This window comes from Coffea eugenioides, chromosome 2 (assembly GCF_003713205.1).
Source record: "Coffea eugenioides isolate CCC68of chromosome 2, Ceug_1.0, whole genome shotgun sequence".
NCBI lineage: Eukaryota > Viridiplantae > Streptophyta > Magnoliopsida > Gentianales > Rubiaceae > Coffea > Coffea eugenioides.
Window position 1 is genome coordinate 61,686,780 of NC_040036.1, and position 19,278 is coordinate 61,706,057.

The window sequence follows — 19,278 nt, forward strand, 5'->3', positions numbered from 1 at the left end:
TGATTTGGTGAAGGTTATTTGAAAATTAAATGGTGAAAAGTGGTGTTTTAGTGAGTAGTGTGTGTTTGAGGTGTTAGTGTGTGAGTTGGGTTGAAGAAGAAGGGAGAAAAATTGTGAGGAATCCGTGAAACGGATTCATCTTATGCTGATTACTGTTCATAATCCGGCCAAAAATTGGAGGGATTCGTGGAGGGATTGCTGAAGGGATTTTGGACAGATTTTTTTATTTTTTTTTTTGCTGTTGCATATCCAGCCGGATTCTTGATCGGATTTGCTACAGTGATTTTTTTTTTTTCAATCCGGCCAGTTTTTGGCCGGATTCTGGCCAGTGAGCCCGAAAAAAAATTTTCTTTCTCCCCTGACTATCCGGCCTTCAATTCGGCCAATATTTGGCCGGATTTACTGTAGAAAAAGTTGTTTTCTGTAGTTTTTCCTCCAAATTTACTTGGCCAACCTTCCGCATTCCACTAGTATCCACTTGCTTTCATATTCTTTGAATAAAATTCAAGTTTAACATGATCATGCATGATTATAATTTTAACATGAAACACTTTAAATGCATGAAATGCAGCAATTGAACATGAAAACTTCCTTTTTGCCTCAATATAGACACTTTTGTCATTGAAATCATTTGCATGAACCCTTGCCATTGCCACCTACAAAACACACAAAAACACTGGTTAAACAACTAAAACTTACTAAAAATAAGAAATCGTTGGGTTGCCTCCCAACTAGCGCTTCTTTATAGTCATTAGCTTGACTATATCACCTCATTATCAAGGAGGTTTAGTTAACGAATAATCCACCATTTTAGGCTTTGGTGGATCATTAAATGGTGACTTTATAGCAAAAGTCACATGATCTAATAATGTGAGAAATGAAAGTGACTTACTTATCCCAAGTGTTTCATAGATATTACCTTGAATATGCACCACTTGAGAATTCACCAAAGGAAATGCCATGAGAGTATCTTGAGCAGGAATACCTTTAAAACCTGTACTTTTTATACACTCCTCAAGATGGGTGAAAAATGAGTCATTAAAGCTCATCTCTTGAGATTCAAAGTTAGCTCCAAAGATATTATTATGTGAAATGGACATTTCCTCATTAAAACACACTTGAGATTCATCATTTTCATCAAAATGTAACCCATTTTCACATACAATATTCTCACCATTCATGCTAGGATCATTTTGCAAATTATTAGAGGAAATAACTTCACACAATGCATTCAATTGCTCATGTATTCTACTAAAGTAAGAAGCTAATTCATCTATTCTTTCCTCAATCCTATCAAAACGGTCGGAAGTTGCATTTGCTAGCTTTTCTATTGCTAAATCAAATTGATTAGAAAAATTTTCTACAACTAGCTTCCAAGATGCATTAGAAGCATTAGCTAATGGTTCACTTTCTAACTCCCAAGATAGAGGTGCATTAACTAACTTCTCTATTGCCAACTCCCAAGATGGTTTTGACTCATATTGGACACCTTCAGGTTAGTAATCATAAAAATATGGATAATCACTATAAGTACATTGATTATCCCAACCATAAGCAGGAGAATTGCTCCAATTAGCACTATATCGATCAAAACAAGGATTGTAATACTCTAATTCATCATAATAATCCATATTTTGTACTTGCATACATGTGTTAGTAGCATGATAACCTCCACACAAGTCACAAATCACATGATGAGAATTAAAAGCATTAACATTCCTCCCTTGCTCAATTTCATGCATAATTGTGTCCATTTGAACTTGTAACATCATAACATCAAATTTAGCCTTTAAGCACCTTAAACCATCTTCAAGACATACATTCAGTAAATTCTTGGTTACCTCTGTTGAAGAAGCTTTGCACTTGGTAACCATCCATTGCCAATCTTTCACTTCTCAAGCATTGTCCTCCAAATTGATCTATCCTCCTCATCATCTAAAATTGCTTTTAAACAACTTAAGAGCAAGATTAGTAAGAAGAATAGGTGATAAAACACATACACACATAAAACACTAAAATTATAGAAAATAACATTCACACTATAACTAATAAAATGTCTAAACTAATAAAGTTGCTCTTCACACGGATATTGCTAAATCTTCTCCGGCAACGGCGCCAAAAACTTGACGTGCGCGGGGTATACATATAATATTAAGCTCATCCCAATCAAGTTTTCCATTTATAAACTCCGAAATACCCCATACGCGATTTATCGCAAGTATACGAATCGTAAGCGAGTATAGGGTATTAAGGGTCGATCCCACAGGAAAGATTGCAATTACTAGCACTACTAAAGCTTCTCTATTATTTAAACTATCAATGAATTATAGAAAATGAAACCTACTGAACTTATACAAGAAAATAACAAATGAAAGCTCCTTAGATTATGGTATCCCTAACTACTCATGCAAGTGCTATTTTTGGATTATTGAGTACTACTATCTAGGCTAGTTATGGTGTAATTTCCTTAAACATGTGAAACCTACTTTCGTAGTGAATCAACTATACTCATAACTAATCCATACCTATTCTCATGGTTATGAAATTAGTTACAAGTTCATTTTTTCAATAAAATTACATGAAATTAATCACTAAAACCACATAGGTGCACCTCTACTCTCATGAGTGTACTCCCTATGTTTAGCACTTCTTGAACCAGTGTTAAATCTCAATTTTCATTGCAGAAACAACACCTTAGATAATCACAATTAATGGTACCAGATTAATCATGATTTAAAGAGCCAAAGTGCTAAATAACTTGCTCAAATCATAGCAATCAAATAGCCAAATAATAAACACTAACAATCATAAAAAGTTCAACCAAACCCAAGGCATAAACTTTAGAAATCCATAATAAACACAAAATCCAGAACTTGCATATTAACCATACTTAAGAATCCAATACAAAACATAAAGAGTTGGAGAAGAGATAACCCTTGTCACATGAGCTTCAACTCCTCCTTCTTCATCTTCATTTTCATCCTAATCTAGTCAATATACAAGAGTGGATTAGTTATACTATTCTATGCTAAACTAATCTAACACTTAGAAGATGTAAGAGCTACATTTCTGCACTCCAAGTTTTCTCCTGTATCTCTCTCTATTCCCCCGTTCAATCTTGCAAGTTTTGGCTATATAAAGATGAAAGAAGTCAAGAAAATGAGGCCTACACCACCCTTTTACAGCTGCAAAGTAGTTCTCACATGTCTGGCATTGCATGTGACTTGTTGGAGGTGAAAATAAGTTTTCCGCGTAAAGAACAGCCTTCTCTAACCACAATCCGGCCAGAAATTCAGCCATAAATCCGGCCAAGTTCCGGCCGGATTGCTACAGTGACTTTTTATGCACTTTCTATTCAGTTTCCAGCTCTGCTCCGATTTTTCCTCAACTTCAACTGAACTTTTCTTGATGATAGAAGCTGATTTAACTCTTGACCAAAACATAAAAGTTGTAACCCTTTGAGTTAGCTTTCCAATGCATCAAGAATCACCTCATTGGATTTGTGTGGGCTGAGAAATGACCGAAATACCCTTGACCGCTCATTGCCCTGTTTCAGCTTCGACCAAATGAAATTGGCTACTGTAATTCGGCTTTTTGACTTGGAAAACCTTCAAACTGGATTCAGATGTCTTCACCAATGTTGTAGAGCTATCTCTTATCTTCAAATTGGTTCAAGAATCATCTCAATCCAATCACTGTAGCTCAAGTTATAGCCGAAATACGAAAATGTGTCAAAATGCACAAAATCCAAGTAAAAAGTGATAAAAACCTCATTTAACCACTTAAAAGCATTTTTCACCAATTATAGCCAAAATTATTCATTTTCTTCCAATAATATACCCAAAGTGACTAAAAATAATATAAAATGCCATACAATTATTATGTAAATTAGTCACATATCAGCTTTAATCGCCAAGAAATCCTAAAATAACCAAAGTAAAACAGTTGAAGTTTTCACATCCAAAATCGAGTAAACAGAATGCACAAGTGAGGGTCGACTACTAGTCATATGCCTGTACAAATGACTTCAATTACAAGAGATAAAGGTGTGGTTTCGGAGTAAAACGATAGCGGTTAGTTCTACAACATGCACAACTCCCAAAACTTACATTTCTAACAAAATTAACTCACACTTGAAGGAACCAAATGACTTAACAATTGGACAACACCTCCCCTTAAATTCTCTATTTTCCCATCCTGCAATCAACACCAACTCATCTCAAATCAACCACATACAAATCATAGACTATAAACACATCTTTCGGCATAACAACCACAACTGAAGCTACACTTATCGGATTGGAACGATTCTTATGGCGTTTCAAAGCCAAGACATATACCTACATTTTTTATGAAGACCTCCAAGGCCAAATCGTGCATTTTCATGGTAAAAATTCGAAATCTCAGAGAGGACAGAAAACTGTCCGCGAAACAAGGCTTATGGCAGTCAAGGGTATTTCGGTCATTTCATAGGCTACAGTGCTCCGGTTGAGCTGAAATTTTACCAGTAGCTAGCTAACTCAGTTACCAACAACTTTCATGTTTTGGGCAAGGGCTGATTCGGCCTCCCTCAAGGATGAACATACAGTGTAAAACAGGGCAGATTTGACACACTAAAACTGAAATTTATGCACTCTAGCTGAAATTTCTTTAGGCAATCAAAACTAGTATACCAAGGCTTCATTTTTCACAATATAAAGCTATCATTCTATGATCAACCATTACTCATCACATGTGGGCAGAAAAATCACCATAAAAACTAAAATTAAACATAACTCTAGCTCAAACCATGAAATCTTCCACAAAACAACACTTATAACAACTATAAGCCACTAATTAACAATTAATTGAAGTAAAGAGGATGTTCTTGGCAAAACACCTTGGAAACTCAAGAAAAATGGTAGCTTAGTATCTTTCCTCCCACAATCACTCCACCAACTCCTTCAACCTTCCTTAATAAGCACTTGTATGGTGTAGTTTCCAAAACTAACGGTTAAAACTCAAGATTGAACCAAGAAATTGAAGTGCAAGATGAAGTATTTCCTCTCTTATTTTGCTCCTCAAGACAGCTGGCCATGATAAAGAAAAATGGAAGAAAATTGGGTCAAAATTGGTTTTAGTAAAGTGAAGAAAATTAGGTCAAATTCCAACCTCCAATCGGATCGCGACACTTGGCACCTTTTAGGGTTTAAACTTATCTTCTTTCTCCCAATGGTTAATCCATCTAACTAACTTCTAATTGTACCCTAGCACCTTGTAAAATAATATCACTTAATACAAAACTTCAATTATTCGCCAAAAATTTATCGCACTTAGCGCACTAGCGGGTCCTACGTCTACAACGCACTTCAAACTTATCGTGAACTAACTTATACTGTGGAAATGATTTAAAACCTATACTCACTTATAAAATTCTCTGGAAAATCAATATAATAGGGTTTAATGAAGAAAAATAAAATAAAATATTATGAAATAAAGAAAAATTTACGGGTCCTCACACAAATTTTAAAACCTTGTTGCTCTATTTTCGCAAGTGCATGGTTTGTTTATTGAGTGTAGAGATAATAGGTGTCGATCCCACAAGAATTTAGAATTTGGCAATCACTTTAGTTTAATCATTTGTTTTATTATCTAGACAATCAAATTTTAAGGAGGTAAAACAAGGAAAGTTAATTAGACGGTAAAACCAGTCATAGAAGATATTAGTTTAGGCGGTATGACAGCCCATAAAAGTTTAAAGTTAGTTAGGTGATACAACTGGCCATCTAGCAAAAGCAATAAATATAAAACTAGCCATCAGGTGGTAAAACCAACCACTTAGGCAGTATGGTGCAAGAAGTTAAGGTAATTATGCTTATACTTCCATGAATTGTCAAGAAATAATTTCCAAATGTATGTCCTTACTTTCGACAATGAACACTTAAGAGAAATAGTCTTGGCTAATTTCTCTAGAAATTGCTCTTGCCAATTCTTTTTAATTTCTTGAATCATGCTTCGCCTATATTCATAGAGAAAAAGGTAAGAAATAAGTTCAATAAAGTTATTATATGAATCCAACCAACCATTATCCATTACTCTCGTGTGAATAAGGTTAATGTTTAAGAACTCATATCTATTGAAGGCAACTTTTATTGCTCAAAAATTATCAAATCATTCATAGTTGATAGCCAAACAACTATAAAATATAAGCACAAGTTCTCAGACTAACAAATCATGAAAAAGCATAATCATCCCCTAACTATTTCAAATTAAAACTATAATAAGTTCATTTTCACTCTAGAAAAAGCTTTGCTAGATACCATATTAAAAACATCTAAATATGAAATAAACTTGTAACAAAATATGGCAAATAAGAACAAGAGAAAAAATTTGGAAAGAAAATTTTTTTTTCAATGTCTTGAATCTTGAATCCTTGAATTTCTTCACAAGTTGATCTATCAAATAAGTTTGATACAAGAGTATTTTTACCTTCTTCTCAAGTTTTTAAACTAAGAAAGAAACTCTGAATATGAAACTAGAGTTAGACTTTCAATGTCTTAAAACGTGAATTCTTGAATTTCTTCACAAGTTGATCTCTCAAATAAGTTTGATATAAGAGTGTTTTCACTTTCCTCTCAAAACCCTTAAACTAAGAAAGAAACTCTCAATATGAAACTAGAGCTAAACTATTTCTATCTCTACTTCTACTTCTACTTCATACTACAAGGTCACTACAAGAAAATTGATCTTCAATGACAACACGTTATCGTCACAGAATAGGAACATGTTGTCAGAAATGACATTTATTGACGAGATATAAGTCATCACTAGATCGTTAGTATAGGTCCGTCGGTAAAAATCAACAGTGACAACTTAAAAAGTCATCAGCGATATATTATTTTTAGTGACGACAGTCGAGTTGCAGTTTTATTGACAACTTTGTATGCTGTCAGAAATACTTGGACAGAGGTCGCCACTAAAAATAGTAGGTTGTTGTCAATTATATTACCAAATTAATGACAACATTTTTCGTCACTATTAAGTTTCGAGTCAGTGACGAAATTTTATTGTCACAGAGGAGTTTCTCTTGTCACCTTCTTGTTTTGTGACAACATTTTGTCAATAAAGATCTTTGATTTTGTCAACCACAAATAAATACAATTTTGGAGCTAGAATTACTCACATAAAATAAATAGAAATACTAAATCTAGACACTTAAACAAGCAAAACCAATTACAACATTAGAAATTACATGGCAAAATATCAGTTTCAGTACACAAATGTCAAATTCAAAGTTTACATCACCATCCAAATGTTCTGATAAGCTGCATTTGTCCCAAATATGGCATCTATTCAGTCCAAAAAACAAGAAAAGTCCTAAAGTGAAGCACGGCATGAGCAAAAGCCACCTTCCTCTCCGTTGTCATCCAATCAAAGTCATATACTTTAAAGTTCATCAGCCCAGTCATAATTGATGATCACCCAGAAATAGTGATTCAATGGACAATTCTGCAATAAATTAGCAAAACAAGTAGGATATAAGCAGATGAGCAAAATAGTAAAGAAAATGCAAACTTAGACTCAAAGAAAGGAGTACATTAACAACCCAATATAGCTAAGAATTTAACAAGAAGCCCCGATAGAAAAGTCCAACAATCATAAGCCACTTTGGTTATGATCCACGTGAAGGAAATGTAGCTATAGCAAGATATCATGGACCTCAATAACTCTTAAAAATCCCAGAATTTCATTGTCTAAACTCATAAACATAACACTCGGCTCAATCAAATCCTTTTCATACCATCTCAGTAACTAATCACTTACCATTGATAAATATAAAATCTTTTATGTGCTTCATATCCAGATCTCTCAGACTAATTATATATGATGACTCAATGTGAGCAGAAACTACACCTCCCACACTAGAAGCATTATCCTTATTGACTAAACCAAAGATGGCCAAACATCAAAAATTCCAAAACTGAATTTAGAGAATAAAAGACAATCAAAAAAACCTTCAAGCTTAATTGCATATGACACATATTACATCTAGCGCCTTCAAAAAATAGAAAGGCCTACTGAGAAAATCCTAATACATAAACCAGATCCCAAAACCTTATTCTGAGCTCATTTTTTTGACTTACAGCTAATCTATGTTGGATAAACATGAATTTTGCAGTCAAGGAGAAACAATGTGAAGATGCATGAGCCAAAATAGAGCCAATTACCACATAATATATCCATGCAACTCTTGAAACATCACAATGTTATCACTTTGCAAAGTTCCCAAGCAGATCCTATATTGAAACCCAAAATCTCCTCTATGTGGAGGGCAAATGGAAGCAGTAGACTTGGAGAAATTATTCCCATGTTATCCTAGAACATAAGGTGACAAATTTATTTCTCTAGCAATAGTAAGCTAACATTCTGCAAGATACAGACAAGTTTTCCATTTTCTGTAACTTTTACCTAGTATTCCCATGCATACCTATGTTTTTTACAATGAAAATTCGAAACATAACAAACTTTACAAGAAGTAGACTTTACTCTAACCTTTGACATTATTTCAGTTTCATGCAGTAATTAACCAACTCCTATATCATTTTATGAAGTTACTTCTTCATGTTGTCGGGATACAACGTCTTAGACAGTTTGCCTACAAAATCATTCTAAAGGTCACCAACCAAAAGAACAGTTTGCCTACAAAATCATTCTAAATATTTGGGGTCTAGGTAGTTCTTAATTGACATCCAGCTCTTATCCATATTTTTTGCTGCCATTTATCCTAACAAAAAGAATACAACCATAATATTATTTTGAAGACAGAAGTTCTATCTATGCAAAATTAAACTGCCCAAACAACAGCCATGGAAATCCAATAAAGTAAAAACACATTTTCACCAAAGTCAAGCATTTCAGTAACAAATCTCCCATAACAACAATGAAAATCAAAAAATAAAAAGACATTTCACCAAAGTCACGCATGTCATCTACAAATCTCCCATACATAAAAGCACATAAGTGTACAAGCACTTATAAGTCCTATAATGGCAGCATACTCACAAATAAAGTACAAAAATAACACATATTTACCAGTAAGAAAAAGTGCAGCTTGAGCTTAGAATGATACTAAGATCCTGCAGTGAATCCCAAGCTTATGTGAAAGTGTTTTGAATGCTGCAAATAGTGAGATATGAGTATTTGGAGGAGAAAATACATAGTACATGCACTCTAAGTCAGTAATAAATGAGAAAAAGTATAATCCTTGTAAAAATATAAAGAATTCTTACCAAAATTTAAAACAAAAAACCAAACACAAAGGAAAAAAAAATATGAAATAACTCTGAACTAACATAGACATAATCATAAGTGCCACTTTTAGATTGTGCAAGTCTGTACATTGAGGTGTCACGAGGAATAGAAGAATCATAATGTATTAACCTATCGATTTTAATCAATCTTGACTGGATATGACCTGTGTTCTAAACATCTATTCTTTCTGATCTTTGCTACAGTAGCGTACACAATTAAGAATTTGTGACTACTAATCCAATCCTAGCTACTAGTTTGTGGGAAAATTCTATCTCTCCATAGCTACACAACTTCATATGAAAGGAGGAACTTTTTTACTAACCTGATTTGTGGGAACTGAACTTATAAAGCACTCCTCATCTTTGAAGCTCTTTGGCTTCTTCCTTTTTCAGCCAGAAACTGCCATAACATTGCAGAACGTTAATAAGTATGTATCCAAAGCTTTTAATGAAATGTCACAGAAGACTAAACAATTAAACATTCATCATGAAATTCAATTTCAAAAAGTCAATGAAATCATTTAGTGATTTGGTTTCCAAAATACTCATGTTTCAAACTGTTCATGAACTGTTAAAGTTGTATGACAGCTGTTGTATCATATCACGTACCTGTTCTGTCTCATTGGACCTGTTCATTGTGTCAACATTATCAACCCTAAGTTTGCTAGTATAGATTCAGGTCAAACATGGTCCTATTGGAATAATACACTAGCATGATTTGCACGATTTTACCTTAACTGTTTAAAGCAAAATTACATAACCTGTTTGACTATAATAAATCTAGCAATAAACTTAGAATGATATGAAATTAGTGTAACTCTAAGACATTAAATAAACTACAAAAGCAATGCATTGGCAATTTCCAAACTGCAGAGTCAACATGCTAATTTTTTTAATTTTAAAAGTCTCACCAAAATATGAAAAGGTCATTATATAAAACTTGAATAAACTTCTTAAAAATCACAAATCTTCATAAAATTGGAGCAATTTTTTTCTTTAATACTCATATCAAACAGTATGACCAGTATTGCTTCTAATTAAGCAGCCAAATGTAGTCTACACAGTTCACCATATTGCCAGGAATCTTTCAATGCGGCAGCCAGAATGTCCAAGAGACATTTTTAAAACAAAAGTTAAAAAATTATCACCATGAGAAACATAGTTATTTTGCCAGTCTATAATGACAACTAATATCTTATGTCCCAGAAGCCAGAGAAAAGAAAAAAGATACAGCATTTCTGTTCTTGAAAGATGAAACTACACTAACATAGTTAATGATTCAATATTTTGAAAAGTAAAGTAAGAAAGTCCACAACTCTTTGAGGATTCACATATAGGATACATTCAACTTTTCGAGGATTCACATATAGGATGCATTCAACCATATTTTTGAACTGCTAAACCTGGCTTAGTCCAGTGTTTCAAGCTAAAATGTAGAAAATCAAGCAACTTCAGTTTTTGAATCACTCAAATGCACCAAATCAAACTGGATTCAGTAGATTAGCCAGTGTCTATCCGAATTGATACATCCACTACAATGGGAACTGGCCACCTTAATTTACATGTAAAAACCCAAAGCATACTCAAGAAAGCCTAGAATACTTTTCAAATTCTGATGACTAGTTTATTATCCCTACCAAACTAAATCCGGTTTGTAGAACTCTAAAATTTGGGAAATCAACAAATTATTCATGTAAACAACCATATAAAAGTGATTGCACCCTAAATCAAAAGATTCAGAAAGAATTTTGACACAAATTTCCAGAAAATAATAAACGCGAGAGTAGGGCAAAATATTTGTAAAACAAGTTTGGAAGAAATAGGGGAGAGAGAGAGAGAGAAGAACCAACCTTTTCTTGCGATCGAAGAGTTGGAGGAGCTATTGGCCGGCCGTGGTGTGAGTCCGAGTAAGGGGAAGAGAGCTGAGAGTGAGCTGCCCGTGATGGATTTTTTCAGGTAGCTAGAGAGAATTGAGAGAGTGAGCTGGCTGTGGTGTTTTGTTTCAGGTAGCTAGAGAGAGTTGAGACTTGAGAGGGTGAGGCAAATTTTGGCTTTTGTCCACCACAGACAAAGCAAATGTTTGGAATTGTCCGCCGCTTCCATTTGCTTTGTTTTGAACAAAAATTTCTTTTGCTTTGTCCGCCACTTCTACCCAAAAAATTTATGAAACTTTTTTATTATTTTAATTTTGTTTCAAGTATAGATTTTACTCATACAATATTATTCATTATTTTTTTGCCAAAAAAATAAATATTTTCTTTTTATAATGCCAATACAATTTTACTAAAATATATTAAAAAAACAAAAAAAAACTTCATTTTATAATGACAATAGTAAATTATCACTGATAAACATATTATTGACAATCCAGAAAAATCGTCACAGAATACTACTACCAACAGTGATGACTTTCAGCACATTGTCACTATTGTATTCACCCACATTCCAAGTGTTTGTTAGCAGGAATATACTTGTGATGACATATTGAAGTCATCAGTGACTAATTGGCTCAGTTAGGCAATTGTGATGAGGTAGGATGTCGCCAGTAAAGTATCACCTTCTTTGATGACTTTCTGTCATCACTGAAGACCTATTTTCTTGTAGTGAGTGCTAAAGAATGCTAAAGATGCTCTAAAAGATGCTGCAAGTGAATGAAATACAAAGGGTATTTATAAATATTTTTGGATGAGAAAATATGCTCGTAATGTAGTCCTAAAGTTATTTTTCACTTTTCCAACTCATATTTAGCTGATTCCAACAAGATTTTATTAGAAAAAATGGTCCAAAATACAGTGTGAAATACATGCAAGTTGCAGCTTTATCTTAGGGATCCGCGAGGTGCACCTACAGGAATTAGCCACATGTTAAACACCAAAACATTCTTATTTAACTTGTTTTTTATCTTTTCTCTATGAACATAGATGAAAGATGGTTCAAAAAGTTAAAGGAATTGACGAAAACAATTTCTAGAGGATTCTCTTAAATGTTCATTGGTGAAAGCAAAGACATACATTTGGAAGTTATTCCTTGACAATTCATGGAAGCATAAGCATAATTGCCTTAATTAACTTCTAATCTTGACATAATAAGATATTCTAATTCCTAGGATCCTCTCATTTGATTTTTAAGAAATTCTAATCTAACTTGTCTTTACTTTTATTTACTTTCTTGCATGTTACCGCTTAGATGGTTGGTTTTACCACCTAATAGCTAGTTTTATATTTGTTACTTTTGCTATATGGCTGATTGTACCGCCTAACTAACTTTTAACTTTCATGGCTCGTTGTACCGCCTAATTAATTTTCTTTGTTTTAACCTCCTTAAACTTTGATTGTTTAGATAATAAAAAAAATGATTAAACTAAAGTGATTGCCAAATTCTAAGTTCTTGTGGGATCGACACCTATTATCCCTATACTCAATAAGCAAATCATGCACTTGTGAAAACAGGGTAATAAGGTTTTAAAATTTATAATATAGTAAAATACCGTATCACATCAGTAGAAAGACATTTAAGCGTTTTAAAAACATTAAACTCTTGTTATCTTCACCTACGCTTAGTGTAAGCTTTCCTTCAAAACATCAATAATAGCCCTTCCGGAGATTTTTTTTTTTTTTTGGCAAAACCCTGTACATGGGGGCGGGCAGCCAGCCCTGTTATTTTATTGATGAAAAAATATTAATCGAAATAGTACATGAAAAGGCAGGGTGGGGGGGGGGCTTCTTTTCACCTCTCACCACAAATCTCCACATGCCTTGCTAATATGTCCTCTGAACCAATTGTGCAAGAACGCGTGAGAAACATTAGTGAATAGGACAATAAAATTTGCTGATTTGAATGAGCATATCTTCTTCCACTCCCACCAAATATCTCGCCAATGTTCTGCAAGTTGTAGCACCACCATCGCAGGAGCAAGCTCGGTAAATCTTGATTTCCTAAAAATGATAAAGGCATCAAATTAATACTAGACCCAACGTCACATGAGCACCTATCAACAAAAATATTTTCAAAAGAACATAGTGCTATAAAATTCCATGAATCTCTTAATTTTATAGGAAGACGATTTTGTAGCATGGCAACACATTCCTCGATCAGGGAAACTATAGCAAATTCCTCTAACTTTTGCTTATTAGACACAGTTTCATTTAGGAATTTGGCATAAGTCGGCATATTTGCAAGGGCCTTGGCAAATGGGACATTCACTTGAAGCATTTTAAGCATCTCTATAAACTTTTAGTAATGACCCTCATCTGGCTTGTATTTCAACCTTTGAGGATATTGAGTGGATGGCACATATGCTTTAATCTCGAGCGCCTTGACAGGGTGATCTTCCTTATAAACTTCCTTGTCTGACTTTTACATTTTGCTCCTAGTTTTTTCACTTTTCTCCTCATTCTCAATTTCATCTTGCTTCATAGGTCTCTCTTTAGGTTTATATACGGGATCCTCAAACATTTTCCTTAAACGATGTGTTATGTCATGGAGCAGAAGTTAGCTAAGAGAAGCTGAAAACGTGAAATAAAGTACCACGCCTTTAGCAAGTATCTACAAGTAAGCTGCAAACGTGGAATACTGGCATCACGCCTTTATGAAGTAAAGAAGACCTGCAAAATAAAAAAGATTGCAGGTGAAGGCGTGAGAATCAGAATCACGCCTTTCCTGGGAACAAGCTCAAGCAACATGAGCTTCTAAGCAAGTGGCTCTACAACAGATTCTGTTAACTCCTAACATGGCTGAGCAGGATTGAGAAGCGACAAAGGAGCTGGTTGTTAGCTAACTCTATAAAGAAAGGATCCGTAAGTAAAAGGATAGGAATTTTGTTAGTCATTGTAAGGGAACATTCCCTGAGCCCCTTTTCTTCTGTTTTCCTTCATTCTGTCATTTTCTTCTCTTTTCCCGCCCAATCTGTAATCTCCTCATTCAATCAATATCAATACAATTTCGTTTAGTTATTCGTCAATTCATTATAGATTTTTCTGCTATTAATCTTCTGCTTGAATTAGTCTTATCAATCCATTTCCATTGGAAGCAGCTCTGTTGCCTAGTTCCTGTTTGATACCATCACATGTTACTACCGTAGTAGCTTCTATTGAGTTCACTTCTGTGTTACTGGCAATCTCCCCTATTACCTTTCAATCAATGCTTTAGCCAATTGACCTACTTGCCTCTCATGGTTCTGGACAGATACATATGAGACTGAGCCAAATAGTCAGTCTGGTCCATCCATTGATCTATCTTTTGCATGTATTGCAACATCATTGTCTCCTTAACATTTGGCTTCTTCTCTTGAATAGGCTAGGGAGGATACTATGGCCTCTACTATTGATTTTGGAACCTGGGCAGTCCCATTGGTCTTCCTTGCTTTTTCCATGAAAAATTAGGGTGCTTTCTTCACTCGGCATTGTAAGTGTTTGAGATAGTGTCATTTCTTTGTTTTAACTTTTGCCCACCATATGCTCCAACAAAATTCACATGTTCCATCATGAAGGCAATGTATCAGTTATAGAAACTAGCAACACTATGCCTATACATATGACAATAAGAACACAGCTCTTGAGGTTGAGTGTCATAATTTAAGTGCTTCCGCATCTAACGACTCAATCCAACAATTGGTGAGTGCAAATCTTTTGTAGCACACAGTTTGTGAACTCTCACTCTTTTGCTTAGGATGGCTTTTTGCTAATAGTTGCTAGATAACAACTAATAAAACCAACCAACTCCTCTGGGGTCTTATCCTCAATATAACCTCCAGCTGTAATATTCACCATATTTTGGATTTTTAGTGTCAATCCATCATGGAAAAATTATTGTAATGCTAGAGAATATTGGTGGTGAGGACACTGGGTGAGAAATGACTTGAACTGTTCCTAAACTTCATGAATCAGCTCGCTTTCCATTTGTAAGAATGTGCAGAATTTATTCCTCAAGTTGATTGTCACACCTAAATTTGCCACATTAAAAACATAACACACCACGAAAATTCAAAAAGTAAACTTCCTAAATCCCACAAGGCATCTTGCTTTTAATACAAGTAACATACAAAAAGTTGCATAAAATTTAAACTTCTCAAAATCGCATCACGACTTCACAAATCAAAGCCTAAGAGGAAACCCAACAATAAAATTATTGTATCTCCAAACCCTAGTAATATAGTCTATTTTTGTGGCCTTAACTACTTATTACAAGAACTACTAACTAAATCAATTTTTTCAACTAAAGTTCTTCATTTTATCTATTGATCACTCATTTCCATCTTCATCACCTTCAACATATACTAGCTCATATTCATCAAGGTCATCTGCAAAAATGTTAGAAAAATGGGTTCAGCACAGAAATGCTTAGCAAGTAGCTCCGCCTATTCTTGTCCGTTCACCAGTGTTTTCAGAACCGGACCGGACCGGCCGGTTCGACCGGTTGGACCGCGAACCGGCCATGTTACCGGTCCGGTCTAATGCTAAAGCCGGAAGTTCATGGAGAACCGTTGAAACCCGAACGAACCGGACGAACGTGTGAACCGTTAAGAACCGTGAACCGGCGGTTTTTTAAATTCTTCAACAAAATATCAAGAATGGTGTAGCCATGATTCGAACCTGAGTCTCCAAGTTTGCATATGACAATCTTACCGCTAGACTGTAGTTAAGTTTGTTGAGAATTCTACTTGACTAAAAAATATATTAAAACATCAAGTTCTTCTCTTATTTTTTTTTTCAATTTTTTCTTTTTAACCATTTTTAACCCAAATATCCACAACAAGATTTTCTCAAGTCTTCACTATTATTATCAGGTTATTATCTTTAGCAGATTGTAAACAAGTTGAAAATTTCAACTTTTCTTGTTTTCCAACATCTTGGTAAGTTTAATTTTTTTCTTTTCAAGGCTTTTTTTTCTATATTATTATCTTTAGTTGATTTTTTTGCATTTTCTTCTTTTTCCCCTCAATTTTCATATGTTTCCCTCATTTTTTGTTTTATTTTTATTTGATTAATTAAGGATGAAATTTTTGCAAAAGTAGTGCACATCCATGTAGGAATTGGGTAGGAATTACAAATAATAACATTGGGCTGGTAAAAAATATGGTAGTTGGCACATAATCGAAGCTATTGATAATTGAATTTAAAATAATTAATGGTATAGGATCATTGAATTTAATATAACATGTTAATTAGTAATGTTTAGTAGCAATTAATTTTTTATGTGTTTAACTGTATATTTGTTTTTCAAAAATTTTTAGTTTTTTTTTTAGTTTGAGCAATTAGATTTATATTTTTATAATAAAATTTTAACTTTTTCAGCTTAAGTTGATTAAATTGTGAAGGTGGTGTGGTTGCTTATCATGCCACTCATAAAAGTTTGCTATTCAAATGGTTTGTCTTAACTTGAACTCTTTTATGGATTTTTTTAAGGGTTGTAAAAGAATTTCAATATTTAATTTATTTATTTTTTGTGTTTTTATTTGTGATAATTGGTGAACATTTGGATTGTATCTATTTATGTTTATAATGAATTTATGAAAACTTGTGGTGAATTATGATATTTTAATTATATTTATCATTCCATGTTTTATGTATAACTTTTAGAAAATTTATTATTATCATAACTTAAATTAAGTTATGTTAGTAAAGTTCAAGTGTAGAATGAAACCTGCTTAGTACTTAACATTAAAAAAAAAAAAAAAAAACAGTGAACCTTTGAACCGGCCGGTTGGACCGGTCGGACCGGTCAGACCGCGAACCGGCAACCTCTCCGGTTCACTGACCGGTCCGAGTTTAAAAACATTGCCGTTCACATGTGTTGCATATAAATAAATTGTCAAAAAATATCAGCATAAATTTTACAAATACACTTCATGGTACATTTAGAAATATCATTTACGGCCATGAACTACTTGAACATACTTTCTTTCATTCACTTATGGAACACACACATAATATTTCATGTGTAGATTTATATTGCTTAAATAGAGGATCATGGTTTCATCGATCTCCATTCACATAGCCTAATGTTTAATCCCAACTAGGAAGAGGTCTAACGAATCTGGTCTAGTGTTTAACCCCCACTAGACAAGGGTCTAATGGATATGTCCTAGTGATTAACCCCCACTAGACAAGGGTCTAATAGATATGTCCTAATCCTATCGAGTTTAGTCATGATCATAATTGAACAACTTGAATTATACAACATAGCATAAACATACTTGTACTTGCAAAATACTTCAACATACCACATGTAATCCGGATTTTCATATATAACAAAAATATCATTTTACTTCATGTAAATCGCATTTCCCAAAACACAAGAATAGGGAGAGTGACTTACCTCAACTTCACCAAAAATTACCTTTCTTGCGTTGTTTAACCTTAACCTAACAATCACAGTTAAACATAGTTTCATCAATTGCAAACCCGCCTAACACAACATAATCTATTATTGTAACCTAATAACCATGTCCTTGGCTTATTATGACTATTTAAAACTCAAATCCTAAATTTCTAGAACAACACTATTTTAGAAAACCCTACTCATCTCATCATAGAAAATTCTGATTTAACAACCAAAGACATTGTCACAAACTAGTTAAATTTTCAAAAACTTTCATAAACACCATATTTCGAAAATATAAGTTTACCCCTAAAAACTTGATGTGAACCTAAGACAAAAATCTGTCACAGGTTGGCTTTTCACCAAAATTTGGAAAATCATGTTTATTCATACACAAACTATTGCATTTAAACATTTTACCACATAAACTACTTAGACCCTAGTTTAAACAAAACAAGTTTTACGAAAAACAAAAGTCCCTATGGAGACTTATGACACTTCAAACACTACCACCTAACCAGCCTGCAGAACGATATCCAGATTTGCTAAAACATTCTCAGCTTTTAAAGAAATGACCTATGAACACCTAGAGAAATCTTCAAAATTTCCAGAACTACATTTGACTTATAGTACTTTAAATTCACGATTCTATCTGAGAAAGTTTACTTCAAAAGTCATGGATTTTCAACACAAGTTTTAACAATTTAAACCTGATCAGGTTTTTGACAAATCAGACGAACAAGATTTCTTGACTCAAGAACCAACCTTTTAACATCTATAGAACCTGAAAACCTTCATAATCTAATACATCAACACATTTGAAATAATACCATATAAGTTTTTTGGAAAAACAAATTATTCAAATTCATTTTGTCGACAAAAATTTGTCAAACATCACAACCTGTCAAACTAAACTAGATTCGGAACAAAATATCAAAACTGTTTTATACTTTGAATTTCACCATGAAGTTTTATAATCATGTCATATACATATAACTCCATATTTTTGCTAAATTTCATGCAAATCAGACCACCCCACTGCTCCCAGTAAATTCCAGAAATTTAATTCAGCACGAAGTGAAACCCAGACTAGTTATAAACAAAAATTCAAAACTCGATTTACGAACAAATTTTCCTTTGAAATTTTGTACATATATTGCTAACACATAGAACTACCAAACTGCTAATTTTCATACAAAAAAAAATAAAGTTAGAGATAGAAACTATTTTTAGAAATTTTACATAGCAATCTATCAGATTTCTGATTTCTATAGATTATATGTATTAGACAACTTATCTAAACATGATCTTTATACAAGGAGATCAGAATTTAATATACGCAACCCTCTAAAATTTTATTAAAAGAACTAGTGCTGTACCTCAAATGCAGAAATCTTCTCCTCTCTCTTCAGCATTCCTCTATCCCTCTTCTTGCAACCACCAAACTTATTCTTTTCTCTCCTTTATATGTTTTGAGCTGTCTTAAAGAATATGCAGCTATCGACCCTCTACTCAGAGACATTTATAGGCATCATCCAATACGTAATTTACACTCTAGTCGGACTGCAACTACTACTTAAATCATGATACTTCTATCCTTTTTTTCTAGTGTATCTAGACATCTCCCTTAAGCTACGTTCATCAAAGAAAAAAAAAAATCTTCTTTTCT

At 33.6% G+C, this 19,278-nt stretch overlaps 1 long non-coding RNA gene across 1 annotated transcript; it reads right to left on the reverse strand.

Moving 5' to 3' along the window:
• Nucleotides 1–7,170: 7,170 nt before the first annotated feature.
• Nucleotides 7,171–11,281, reverse strand: LOC113763553. The gene is made up of 4 exons (XR_003467365.1): nucleotides 11,141–11,281; nucleotides 9,614–9,690; nucleotides 9,073–9,156; nucleotides 7,171–7,488 (listed from the first exon to the last, which is right to left on the reverse strand). It is a non-coding gene; the product is annotated as an uncharacterized LOC113763553 (long non-coding RNA).
• Nucleotides 11,282–19,278: the final 7,997 nt, after the last annotated feature.